At 50.4% G+C, this 12,392-nt stretch overlaps 1 protein-coding gene across 6 annotated transcripts in view; it reads right to left on the bottom strand.

Annotated features, from left to right (window-relative positions):
- The window catches only part of ZNF516 (zinc finger protein 516), a 113,054-nt gene extending 101,152 nt beyond the window's left edge, over nucleotides 1–11,902 (bottom strand). For 5 of the 6 annotated variants that reach the window (XM_082354026.1, XM_082354028.1, XM_082354027.1 and 2 more), the window contains exon 1: nucleotides 8,151–8,234. The gene's annotated coding sequence lies outside the window, so the exon portion shown is untranslated. Of the gene's footprint in view, nucleotides 1–8,150; nucleotides 8,235–11,738 lie in introns of those variants that run through there. The other variant, XM_082354025.1, reaches the window with a different exon arrangement.
- Between the last annotated feature and the right edge of the window lie 490 nt (nucleotides 11,903–12,392).

The raw sequence follows: 12,392 nt of genomic DNA, 5'->3' as shown, positions 1-12,392 counted from the left end.
CAGCATCCAGGAGCAGAGCAAGACCCCGCCAGCCAGGCCCACGGGTGCTGTGGCCACCTGTCTGAACTGCCATCACCAGCAGGGAAAAGGGAAGCGTGGTCTCACCGTGGTCGGCTTGCCCCTCTCCCCCACCTGTCTTCCTCTTCCTTGCCATCTCGTCCCACCTGCACCAAAGATGTGCACAAGGGAAGGTGCCCACCTGCTCTGGTCTCCCCCGTGGCTCTCCCCAACCCACCTGGCAATGACCCGCTGCACCGCGATGAGAGCCCAGCCCTGCACGTGCCCTGCTCTGCACCAGCGTGCACTTCACCTCTGCCGCGGCCTCAGACAGGAGGCCCACCAGACACTGCGGGTCTACCTCAGCCATCGCTGGTCCTCGAGGACCCCTTTCCCTGCGATGTTTTGCTGGTATTTTTCTTCTAGGACTTTCTATCCCCTGCTGGTGATTTGCTTTCTGTATTTACGCTCTTATAAAAAGTGATGACAGTAGGGTGTTAACTGTTGGGTTACCCGAGAAAATCTGTACCCGGGCCCCGTGCTGAGCTGGGAACGGGTGCCCACAGCTGCCAGGTCTTGGGTGACGACAGGGCTTCCCCGTTTCCTCCCAGTCTGAGCTCGGCGATGCTGGGTGGCCTTGAAGTGGGACAGTTTATCCAGTTCTCCCACTAACACGATATCCCCATGGAGAGCTGCAAAAATTTAGTCAACATTTTTTCTTCTCTCTGGAGACAGATTTAAGCAACAGAAAGTGAAACGGAAGTGGAGCCCTCTCCCTCCTGTCCTAAATAACCCACCACTCTGCTAGGTCTACACTCGCAGAGCTCGATCAGCCCTGCACCTTCTCGACAAGCTCACTGTGAACTCAGATGGCGACCTCACTTTCTTCCGTGCGCTCGGCACGGGGTACCAGGAAGAGACCAGACTGCGACTCAGGAAACCTGGGCTTGAGCTCAACTCCATCACTGTGGCCTCAGCCGAATCACTAAGTCCTTCTGCAGTTCAGTACCTGTAAAATGTCCAGATCCACCCCCAAATCATCTCTAAGTCAGCTGCAAATAACACACATATAACTCTCAGTATGAGCCTTTTTAAACAAGTCCAAATAGAAGTAACATAAATGTACAAAGAAAGGTAAACAACCAGGAAAGTAAATGTTTCCCTTCATGGTCATTCTGTAGAATCAATTGAAAACTCCCGACAGACATGAAAACCCTACTCTGGAACAATGCACCCCCGTAACCTGCTCGGGCCACGAAGGTACAGCTCAGTAAGCGTCTAAATGGTGCCTCTGTGGCCCCAAAGATCTAATGCACTTTCCAAAATAGTCTACTATTTCCATGGACACTGGAAAGACCTAATTTAACCGCTGGCTGAAATGCATACTCTCAACTGCCCTCTGAACGTTTGTAGCTAAATGAACATGGATGGGCAATGGACTCCCACGTGCACAAGAAAATCCCTAATTCTAACTGCTGTAACCTCTTTTTTTTAACCAATCCCTACAGATACTTTAAAATGTGTAGCTATTAGAAAAATCAACCTTCCTTTGTAAAGTTCAAATTTTAAGCAGCCCATAATCTTTCATCAACCTAGAAAATAACTGATAAGCCAATCTTCCTGTAAAACCCTTAACAGACTCTGCTTTTCTGTCACCAGGGTAATTTACTGAGGTCAATTTTAATCCTACCACTAAACCACTAATCCCATGACTCTGCAGAATTGTCCCAAGTTTACGTTGCTATGGCAAGTATTTTTACATTAGGAATTCAGTTATTTACTCATAGTTGTGTTTTTCAAGTTGGTTTTAGAAATGAGGTCATCGTCCTTGCCTCTTGTTTTAAAAAGTAAAAAGCCATGTCTGAACTAAGGAAGCCACTTGAGCACCTGGCTGGGTCATCACAATAACACTAATTTAAATTACGCTTGGTGTTACTCCAAGGAACAAATTATCACCGTTGTGCTAATGGTCATGCTAAAGACACGAAAAGCTCTGGTATAATGAATCTCCATCTGGTGAGACTATGATTATCAATGTGAATGATCATATTTTCTCCAAATGGCACAAAAACCGCCCCAGGTCACTGACGGTGTCAATATAAATGATGTGTCACCCAAAGCAGTCTTCATTCACACCGCTCAGATTCTCTGAGAGGTACCTTCCCATCCACATATGCCCACATACGCTTTACAGGCAACACACATGAATGAGTATAAATGTGTTTACTTCTCTCCTTAAAACAGGAAACACAGTACGATTAAAACTAATGAGACAGATTCAGCAGGAGACTATCTGGACACACATGAGCTTTGATGGGCAACTCCACAGCCATACGGGACCTTAAAAATGGAGGCAGAGATCTTGATTCTCCACGTCCACAGCTTCCTGAGACGTGGCATCTAGCAGAGGAGCTACCCTTGTGATTAAATCCATGTCTATCTGAAAATTCAAAATAACACGTGTAAACAAAACAAGATGAAAACATCTAGATAATCCCAGAACAGCACCACAAAAGTTTAAACTATGGAAGAGGATCACCCATCTGTCCATTGGTTCATCCATCCATTCAAAAAAAAACAGCTAATTCTTTAAGGGGAAAAAAAAAAAAAAAAAAACACATTTTTTTTTAGCTCTAGGTTAAAGTCACCAGAATAATCAGGAACGAAACAGTGAAAAGTCCTGTCTCACTAGCCCAACTTTCAACCTATTTACAACCAGCAGAAGTTTTAACTACTCACTTTGGGCTGTGTGTCTTCCTGAATCAACACAATCAGCCAACATTTAATGTCAAACTCTTTCCCACAAAACTTATTTCAGGAAAAAAAAGTGACACTTGCTCACAGCCCTCAAATATCAACAGAATGAGAAGCTGCTAGAGACAGGACAGCCTCTCGGCACATCTCTGGATGCATCCTTCACTGCCCTAACTTTCGAAGAACATTCTGGAGTGCTGAAATGAATCAGTACCTCATGCAGCCCAAGTCAGCCCAAGTAACGTAGGTTAAACAGTGCCATATGGCAAACACAGGCACATGTTGCCCTTTTCTGAGACAAAGGACAAAAATTCCTAAACAAATATCCCTTCCTTTCACATGGGAAGAGGTGAAGAGGGGAGGCTTTTTCAAGCGAGACCAAATAATGCTGAAAAAAGCTTTCTTCTTTAATTCTTAGTGCCTAAGAAAAAAACTAGAGTTTTACCAGAGAACCTCAGTTTTTCAGAGTCTCCCTTCAACTACGTCCTGAAAGCTAACACCACAAGTTAGCCTAGCTCCCCATCCCCTAAATGAGCAAGAAAATAACAAGACAGCTGCATCCCAGGGCTGAGCTGACAACAGCAGTCCTCCGGGTGCCAGAAACGGTGCGAGACAAGCCTACCTGCTTTTGAAGGAATAAAACACCAGCTTACTTTCGTCTTGAAAATAAAATACATTAATATCTCAACCGACTTCCAACACTCCATCGAGTTGGTGTCTGAACCTCACAATCACATAAAATACATGTCTCTTAAAGTCAGTTTTTGGAACGCAATGACTTGATTAAATTCCTGACAGCAAACCATCATCAACAACAACAACAGAACAGAAAGAAAAAGAAAGAAAATCTACCGAATGAACACATATTTGAAATATACAGTAAAACGTATCTAAACCCAGTGGAGCTGCTTTGTAAATTGACTTTTTTGACTCACCGGTGTGGTGTTTTACTCATCATTTTACACATATTTACATGTTTGGGTTCTAAAAATAGTTGCGTTTCTAATTACTTCTGCTTTGTAATTTTCAGTACCATTGGCACTGAAGACTAAATGCCAGCTCTTTTTCGGAAAACTACTTTTAAGGGATATTGAAAGCCACAAAATTATACTTCGTTACGATTCCGATGTATGCTACTGGAAAACATTTCATTCTGGACATAAATATGACAGCCAGCACTAGCTTTGGAAAGAAAAGCTTCAGCTGTTCAAATCACATGTAGCCAGATGCAAGGGATAAAGAATACACAAAACAGACAGTTGCAACTGCTAATTTTTACCAGTCCCTCTAAAATATACTTGATATACCTTAGCAGATAGTGTAAATTTCAAATACAAGCAGTGCATTTATAGTGCCTATATATGTATCCTCCCTATGACTATTTAAGTCATAACCCTCAAATAGTCCTCTCCTGAAGAAAATTAATTTTAAAATAAAGGTGCTTTTAAAAGAACTGGATGAGACATTTTAAATTTATGGTGAAAGTTTTTCTTTATTTTTCCCATAAGGTTTGTTGTATTAAGAGATTCTTCTTTAATAAACATTTGATGTGACTCCTTTCTTAACATGGGCTCGTGACAATTTGCCGATATTTCTGAAAACTGTAAGGTATTCATAGCTAGAGTCAGAGGATAAAGAGGATGCCCTCCCATAAATCACTCCCCCCTCTGGTGAGAGAGGTAGAGCGGGATCTCAGCTCACTCAGGGCAGAGGTCACCCCTCCATCAAAGAGAAATGTCCCACCTCCCTACCTCCCCCCCCACCACCACAATTCACTTGTTCCTGGGTCCAGAGAGAATGGAGGCAAAGGCTTGAATCTAAAAAATGCTGTCACTCTTGTGGTCCCAAGGCGCATTCAAACCCTAACAGGCTGCTGCCAACATAGTGCTGGTCATCAGATGGAAAAAGTTGGGGGTGACATCCCCAAGGAGAAGACAGGAGGGAGAAGAGGGCCACCGTCACCTGTGTGACTCATGCCACCAGTTAGCACCAAGCCCAGCGCAGAACAAGAGTCGAAAAATTGCTGGTACCCAAACTCCAGAGCAGACAGAATGGCAGCCCAGGGATGCACACCCACACTCCACATTCACATCTGCCTTCTCAAAGCTCCATCCTGCTAGCCTACCTCTATACCACACATGGAGATGTATTCCAAACACCACCTGATCAGACTTCCGAACAAATCCACCGCCTGACACGGCTCTATTCACTTGAAAAATGCAAATCCAAATGAGATGATGTTTCCTACCAAGAGCATAAGGGTCTGGGAGCTAAAGACAGTGATGCAGTGAATTCTTCCTGTTTAGACATTAATAATTCCGGAAGAAAAGATCAAAGGTGCCCAGTGCTAAGCAAGCCAAGGCAGGTCCATGTGCTGGGTGCTAGTTCTGCCGTCGGTGTAAGTACAGCGAGGGGGACAGAGGTAGCGGGGCCAGGGCAACGCAGCACACAGGCCCACTAGTATCCTCTGGACGGCATTCAGTAAGAAGAGAGTTAATGGAACTTTCCCCACAGCCTCTAGAGCTTGTGAGGGGGAGGGGTTAGGGCAGCAAAGAGATGCATTTTTTGAAAGAATTGATTGTGTCAGAAAAAGTCCATCCAAGTGCTAAAAGGCATAAACATTTACAGCATGTAAGATGTCTGCTTTTGAAGAAGGAATGTTACTTCTATGTTCAAATATTTATAACTGCAGATATCTGATCAAATACATTTCACTTTCTTCTGCTTTCTACCATTAGTTCTATGCCTTCAGCTGAAATCTATGCCTATCACCGAGAAAGGTTAGCTGTCTCCAGCTAAATTTGGCCATCAAACACCAATGAAAAAGTTAGTTGTTTCCTGCACAACAGAGTTGCTTTATTCAGTTGGAAATCTAGCTACATGATAAGCAAAATATCACTTTTAATGATATAAGTAAAACCAATGTTGAAAATGGAATAAAAACCAAAAGAGTGCAGTGTCTTGAACACTGAAAACAAATATATTATGAAAGGAAAGTACACACGTCTGGACAAGCTCCTTCCCGCCGAACAGAATCAGCTTCTATTTCAGTTTCCTATTTCTATGCCATTAAGGTATAATGCAGCTGAAACTCTAAACACAATCTCCAGCCAGACTTACAGCCACTCCCACAAAATTCTGAATAAGAGTCCTTCTGGTAAATTATGAATAAGACCCATACGTATCCTGGAAAATGAATAAATAAAAATCCACAGCAACCCAATAAACTGAGCACTGGTTTTTCAAGAACTAAACTCTACTTAAATTCCTAGGTCACATTATCATTTTTCCCTGTTTAGTAACGCTGAAAACCATCTGTTAGAGTTTACCCCACTTTGAGTTCTTCTTTAAAGAAGTCTCCTTTTCTTTTTCACATAATTGTTGCTAAACTTAATCTCCCCATTAAATGCTCCACCTGTAAGACTCAAATATCTCCACGTAGGAGCAAGTAAGGTAAATGAAGTTAAAGTTTAATTCACGGAAGTGGAGACAAGGTGATTTCAGCATCGACCTGTTTTCACAGACATCTCCCATTCTATTCACTCTGGGTTGGTCTCTGAGATGTCTCATAAAGTTAGAAATGTGGGACTTCAGAGCCCCAAGGAAACTTTAATCTCTAAATTAGTCAGTCAACTTTTAAAGGTCCTCTACAAATAACAATGGGATTAAGACTAGTGATGAAAACTATTCTCAAGTCATCACTGACTAGTATCAGTTACACATCCAAAAGTTAAAAGTCCTTGATGGAGCAAGTTTCAGTATACTAAGCCATTTGGAAAGATTATGCTGACAAACAAAAGCTTTCGGAAATGAAACGAAGCAAAACTCCTCTCTCTTTTCCCACTGCTGAATCCTGTACCTACCAAATATGCTCCTTGGCTGTCCTGTTTCATTTTACAGACATTCGCATTCTTCTCAGTTAGCTTTATGGCACATCCCTTGGGCTTGTTATTTTTTTTAGAATGTTAAGGTGCTCTAAACGTTTCATTTTATTCAAATTAGCAAGTTTAACAAAATAAAGCCTTACTAATGAACTAAGACAAATACCAGACATAATATATTTGTACCTTAACACATCAAAATTCTAATTCCATTACCAAAATACTGCAGTCTCGCGCAGAGCTCAGGGTCTCCCAGGGTCCATTCAAGACAGCGTGGGAGTTGCTCTCGCGAAACTGTCCTTCTCCAGGACCCGAACTCTCAGACCCAGGCACGGCCGGCCAGCTCCGCACCCTCCAATTTCGCACACAGGCGGGGAAACTGCGCAGCAGTGACATGTGGGATAGTTAATTCTGGCCAGTCTGTGTCAATATAAATAACACAACTATTTTGACGCCACAATCAAAGAATGCAAGAGAAAATGAAGGAGGAACAAACAAATGATAAAACGACCTCTCTTTTTTTGCGCGGCAGTAGAAAGATCCTACCAAATAGCATGCATGCCTCGTTCCTTAAAGTAGCACTTACATTCCTAAACCAAAATACTCCGATCGTACTAACAGGAAGGCATGAAAAATAATCTGGCGAAGATCCTGCTGGGGGAATAACCACCCTTGCTTCTCCTCCGGTCAGACCTTTAATGGTATTTATCACACCGCCACGGGGTGGGAGCGCCTCAATGTTTAAGTCATCTTTAATCAAGACTGGAGACCTACGGGCAGGTTCATGGGGGAAATGCCGGTCTGTTGCACGTTTAATGAAGACTTTTGTGACCTGCCGTTAGGTCGGCGCGGTGCGCGGCCCAGGGTCCCGCAGCCCTGCCCTTTGTTACGCGGTGGACCCCGCCGGCAGGCCCGGCCCCCAGCCACGGACACCCCGGGGCTTCCAGCCGCAGCCCAGAGTGCACGCGGGCTCCCCACGGCCGACACGCACCAGGTCCCACGCGCACGACGCAGCAACTCCACGCGCGGCCGCCCCGCACGGGGACGCCCGGGCCCGGTGCCCACCAGCCCCTCGCGCCCAAATCCGCGCGCCGCCCGCGGCCCGGCACCAGGTCAGGTATGAACACTTATGTAATCGCCCGGGGGCCACGCCTCTCCCACCGCCCCACCTCCGCCAGGACAAAGTGAAGTTTAAAATAGAAACCAATTACCTGGCCTCCGCCGCGCCTCGGCCCCCGGAGCGCGGTCCGCGCCGCCGCGCACACCCCCGCCCCAGCCCGGGCCCAGCGCAGCCCGCCCCCCCCCCCCCCGGGCCCCCGGCCCGGCCCGGCCCGGCCCGCACTCCCCCGCCCCGCGCAGACCCCGCCCCAGACCAGGCCCTCACCCCCCGGCCGGGCCCCCCAGTCTCCCGCCCCAGAGCAGCCCCGGGCCCTGCACTCCCCACCCCCAACCTCATCCCCCGCCCCCTCCCGCCGGCCCGTTCCCTCCCCAGTCAGACCCTTTCCGGCCCGCACGGACCCCCGCCTTTGTTACGGTGCGAAGTTGGGCCGTGGGTCCCCGTCTCTTTCACTTCTTGGGTTACAGTGTAGGCGTGTGACGTCCGCTCCACATGACGGGGGCGGGGGGCGGGCGCCGGGGGGAGGGGGGCGGGCCGGGCCCTCCCCCACCTCCCCGCCCCGCCCGCCCCGCCCACGGCCCTCCCCCAGTTAGCCGGGCCGCGAGAGGCCGCCGCCCCCGGGGCGGGCAGGTAAATGCCCCCGCCCCCGCCCGGCCCCCGCCCGGCCCCCGCCTCCCCAGGCGCCCCAGGCCCAGCGCCGCACCAGCGGGAGAAACAGAAATAGGAATGATTTAATCTAGCGACGCCTCCCCCTTCTGCCCATTCCTCAATCCGCGAGCTCACAGAGATTGGGGGGCGGGGGGAAGAGAATCGAGTCGTACTCGGATTTAGGGGGCGGAAATGGCCCGGGCGGGAGGCGCGGGGCTCTGGACACCACCTTGTAACCGAGTTAGGATCTTGATGGGAGAGGGCGAAGGTCGCCCGGGGTCGCCCGTGGACCCTCCGGCAGACCTCCGCGCGGCTCTGCAGCCGGACACACCGTGCGTGGACCAGGCCGGGTCGCAGGGTGCCTCCCAGGGGTCTCGGGGAAGCAGGGGGCACATGTGGGTCCTTAACCCGTTCCCTGCAGCATCGCCATCCATCCCAGAGCGAAGCAGCACAGCCACTCCAACACTGAACAGAGATGCTATATGGCTAGTAGCATGTGTCCACACACAACACTACCAGTATTCCTAGGGAAGTTGGTGCCGGGTTAAACCCGTAGGAAACGTGTGGCGGCCCGCGACGCGCTCCGCCCGTGAATGTGCCCATTGTACGCGGGAGCCACGGCCAGCCCTTCGCATTCATAAGTCGGGTGGGCAGCAGAACTCTGACCATGAGCAGGTCACATTCTAGCCTTTGCCATGGACTAAGTATCAACTGCCAGTGAGAAAATAAGATTTGAAGTTGGAAGGTCCATGCTGCCCTTCACTTTTACAGTTAACACCAGTTTCAACAATCCTCGACCTGGCTACGCTTAGCGCCCGGCGAGTGGGCTCCATCCCTCCGACCCCAAGAGCGCAGGGCGCGCCTGCCGCGTGGGAACGTGACGGAAGGAACCACACATTTCGATTCCCCAGTCTCTGAGAAGCACAATCGCATCACTCCTTTTCTTCCCTGTCTGCAGGTTTCGACTTGAATCCGAAAGCACTTCTTACGCCCATTCTTTACGGGGGGGACACTCGGAGGAGGGAGGGTCTCCATTTGGACTGCCACGTGCCCACCTAGCTGCAAAGACTCAGATAAAAGCGTGTCCACGTCTACAGCTCACAACTGTGCAAATCAGGAGCCTGAGGACGCGCGGGGCTGGTCGGATTTAACAGTGTGCAGACACATGGGCGCATGCACGCGCGCGCGCGTACACACTCACACCCCAAATTACCTCCGGGATGGAGAAAGCCGCTGCGGATTGGCCGGGAGAGCCGTCACTCACACCCAGGGGGCAGGGAGACTTCGGAAGGCTGTTTCCTTTTTTTCCCCTTCCCTACCGTTTCATTTATTGGTAAAACAACAGCAGAGGTCTGAAACTTAGCCATCTGCGCCGAGAGAGAGTTTGCCTTCGTTAACGACGGGGGGCGTCAGACAATATCCGTTTAAATATATTTTGTACTTCCTCAATGGATGAAAGGGGAAATTAGCAATCGGGGTGGGGGAGGACAGGGAGAGCGCAGCGAAAAGGAGGGGGTCATCCGGGAGGGGATGGACGCAGGGTGAAGCTGTTCTCAACACCCAAAAGGGACTTTGACCTTTCATTGATCTCGAAATTAAAAAATGTTCTTCACAGGTCAGATTAGAACAAACGCTGGTCCTAATTTATGAACTCATTATTTTAATTTTATTATTTAAGCATGCGCCAGCACTCGTGTTTCCTTAAGAAAGAACTGACCTATTTTTGGCTGGAGATAAACGATCATGTTAACAGATGTTAATCTTGTAATCTGTTTTTCCTGTAAGCACTTTACTTACATACCCGGGTTTCAGACCTTAAAAATAACATCTTTTCCAAAAAGACCTGACGTCACAATTCACTCCCTGAAAAATCACTCCCCCTCTCCAGTTTTTTTCCTCCGCAATGATCTCAAAGACATTAAATCTTTTCCACTTTATAAACGCTGATTTGTTCTGCCTCGACTCCCACAGGCTTTTATTTGCATTTCAAATTCCACAGGTTACACCAGTCGCCTTTTCAAAAAATGTAAACCAACAATGAAGCAGCAAATGGCTTTTTGTGCATCTGGATTAAATAAGGCACAGAATGAATATATTTTAAAAGAGGGCTGAGCAAGTTGATCTTTGCACACCCGGAGACCAAGTAATTCTTTATCAGTAAGCCCAGCGGAATGAGTAAAACACAGACACACAACCCCAGAAGCCCCTGGTCACATCCCGGTCTGCTGCGGGGAGCTTATTAACGCTGATAATAAGCGAGGCTGACTTACAGACCCACATTTTTCGGGTAAAAGACTCGGTCTCTCGGGTCCCTAATAGCAAGGCTCCACCGGCTCTCCAGCCCACCAGGGCTGACTGTCACCGCACACCAACCTTCCTTCATGAACCACTGTTTTAAATACCCAACTCGGCTGTCTTTTAACAAACTTATTCATACAAAGTTTCTTTAAAACTCGACGAGGCGGTTCAATCTAAATACTGATCGTAACTCTTCAGTAGGTTAGCTCCCCCTGGAAATGGCAGAGGAGGCGCTTTTGCACCCCCCCCAACACACACCCCAAGTATTCTTTTCTAGTATATACGCGGGTATACAGCGCGATCACTACCTCCTCCGCCCCCAGCCACGCCAGGCTGGGTGCCTCCCCGAGGAGCTCCTGCCACGCAGACCCCCTCTCCCCACCCCGCCTCAGTCACTGCGAGAACCCTCGTCCCCAACCCCACCCCGGCCCTAACTTCCCTTCCGGGCTCTCACTTCTTTAATGTTAGGGTCACTTATGCGCTCCCAGCTGATGGGCACGCAGCCAGGGGAGGGGGGGGGAACAACGCCCCTCCCCGCAAGCACGTCCCCGAGGCAGCAGCGCTCGGTGCCCACTGGCATCGACCCCATCAACCAAACCCTTAATAACTGAAGCGGCTCCTCGGGCCCCGAGGCCCCATCACCCACCTTCATTAGCCGGAGCGTTTTACTTTAAAGTAAGGCAATTTGCTCTTTGTCTCCTAATGGATGGAGAGCGCATCCGAGCTCCCCTCCTCCCGCGTCGCCTTTGACGAAGTGTACAAAGCCGGAGCCTCCTCCGCGCTCCCACCCCGCCCCTCCACTGCGGTAAAAGCCACCTCCCGGGCGCTCGCTGGGCCGCCCGAAGTTGCATCTTCCCTCTCCCGGAATTGCGGAGCGGAGCAACTAGCCAGCGGGAAAGCGAACCGCCCTCCCCGCGCCCTGGAGTCCCTTCCCGGAGCCCCGACCCCCGCGGCGCACGCCGGGTCCCCCACACGTCGAGGCCTGGTCCCAGCGCCCCCCCGCCCTCCCGCGGGCCCCGCCGCGCCGCCACCCCGGCCCCTACCTTGGCGGGGAGGCGGGCGGCCCGGGGAGGAGGACGCGCACGCCCCGCGCCTCTGAAGGTGAAGCCGAGCGCCCGAGGCGCGGAGCCGAGCGCTGCACTAGACCGACCGCGCCAGCTGCGCCCGGGCGCGGGGGACGCGCGAGGGCGCGCGGGGCCCACCACGCGCCCGGCCCCCTCCCCGCGCCGCCCGCGCGCGCCCCGGACGCGCCCGCCCCGCGGGGACCCCGGCGCCGGCCGGGCTCCGGGGGTTGCGCGGCGCGGGGAGGGGACCGGGCCCCAGCGGCCCGGCGCAGGCCCGAGGCTTCCCCCAGCCCCGGAATGGTCTGCCCTGTAGGAAACGCACACGCTCCACTATTGTCTCATCAGCACAAAGTTCTGCCACACTGCGGGGAAAGTCTGGAGGCTCGCGATGACTCAGACACTGATAATTCTTCCCCTAATAGCACTGAATCCCGATCCCAGCGGCTAGTTGTCGCCCCTTATTCCCAAGGACTAGCGCTGCCGCAGATCCAGTTACGGGAAGCTGTTTACGCGCACACACGGATACACACACAGGCACTCATCCATACGTGCAGGCGTGCTGGGAATGCATGTTCAGCCGGCTTGGGCACCTGAGCACTAAGCCTGGAATCCAGATTTATAGGCGGGTATCCT

This window comes from Balaenoptera borealis (assembly GCF_965194805.1).
Source record: "Balaenoptera borealis genome assembly, chromosome: 14".
In the NCBI taxonomy this organism is placed as follows: Eukaryota; Metazoa; Chordata; class Mammalia; order Artiodactyla; family Balaenopteridae; genus Balaenoptera; species Balaenoptera borealis.
This window is presented reverse-complemented; position numbering and strand designations above follow the sequence as displayed.